Here is a 1882-nt window from a genome sequence, read left to right on the forward strand (position 1 = left end):
GCCTATGATAAAAAATATTGCATCAATATTTATATTTTAGTTTGAGGACAATATTTATCAGCCGATGATAAAAAATATTGCATCAATATTTATATTTCAATTTGAGAACAATATTTTTTAGCCTATGATAAAAATGTTGCATTAATATTCATATTTCACTTTGAGAACAATATTTTTTAGACGATGATAAAAAAATATTGCATCAATATTTATATTTTAGTTTGAGGACAATATTTATCAGCCGATGATAAAAAATATTGCATCAATATTTATATTTTAGTTTGAGGACAATATTTATCAGCCGATGATAAAAAATATTGCATCAATATTTCTATTTTAGTTTGAGGACAATATTTATCAGTCGATGATAAAAAAATATTGCATCAATATTTATTTTTCTATTTGAGGACAATATTTATTAGCCGATGATAAAAAATATTGCATCAATATTTCTATTTTAGTTTGAGACCAATATTGGACAAGGCCATTTATAGAGATTATTGCCTCAATATCGGCTGACGTTGGCCTGGTCGATTAGTTGACATCATCACAGAACCGACGTTCGCCGATATTTTTGCAATATAGGCAATCACGGCCACAGAAAACCGATATTGGTAATATATTGTACCGATATTAATTTCTACATGGGTTCCTAGCCTTTCGGTGCCGAATATTTGCATAGTACAATTTTTCCAAATAGTTCTCTAAACTTTGTTTGCAAATATCCTTGTAGATTTATTTTATAGAAAAAATTTATTTCTTTAAAAAATTTATACGCCAATACTGCATTCATTTTGATCCCTTTGCTTCTAAAGCGTAGTTGATATTGAGAACTGTTTTACGGTTTTCTAAAATTTATGAAGCGTCGGTTTATTATCATTTAAAAATTCGTTTTTAAATAATATTAAAATGTGAATAAATGTTATATATTAATTATATATAGTTGAAATATAGGGGGTTTAGATAAAAATCAATGTTTTTATTCAAGAGGCAATATTTTTCCAATAAAATAATAGAAAAACTTTTAATTTCTAGATTTTTCTTATAATTACATAATAAACAAATTGATGATTTAAATTAGTTAGGGTTACAAAAATATAAGTTCAAAATAATTACAGTTTTCAAAAAAGTGATATTTATTTTATTGCTAAAATTATTCTGCCGTTAAAATGCAAATTTAAAATTTTTAGTGATTTTCAAAATAATAATATAATGGAACAAAAAAAAGTGATATCAGGAAGTTATCCTTGATAAAATGTCAAAAGAAAACATAAACTATTAATTTCAAAGGATGCTTTTATTCTTTAAATTTATACAACAAAGATAATTAAATCAAAGAAAATTTTCGGTATTCCTCTTTATACAGAAGCCTTAAAAAATTTATGTGGAACATTAAAAGATTGGGGTACGTACATAATTTGAAATAATTAGGATCATTCGGAGAAACTATTTCTGTATTGAATTGCAATAATATTATATTAATTAAAGAAAAATAAAAAGTTTTATTTTTAGATACAGTAAAGTTTTTATTAGTAGAAATTGCAAATATAATAGACTAGTAAAAGGGGTTTACACGAGATTTCAAGACTTGAACTAACAATACCTCTTCTCTTTTTAATTTCATACCTAAGAAGTCCCCATAAATTTTCAATATTATTAATATGTAAACCTTCAAAATTTTTAAATTCTTTATAATGACAGACTACTTTATGAATTCCCGCAACATGATGAACTGCACTGGGGTATGATGCGTGACCATCAGTAATTATCGTAGTCTCTCTTCGAATGTTGCTCTCAAAAATTCTTTTAAATGTTTCCGTTGTGCGATCCGGAACGATATACAGCTTAATGTTATTGCTATTTTCTTCTATCATTCCGACAA

This window comes from Ctenocephalides felis, unplaced genomic scaffold (assembly GCF_003426905.1).
Source record: "Ctenocephalides felis isolate EL2017-DRISC unplaced genomic scaffold, ASM342690v1 CF-g0.4_SCAFFOLD_02924, whole genome shotgun sequence".
NCBI lineage: Eukaryota > Metazoa > Arthropoda > Insecta > Siphonaptera > Pulicidae > Ctenocephalides > Ctenocephalides felis.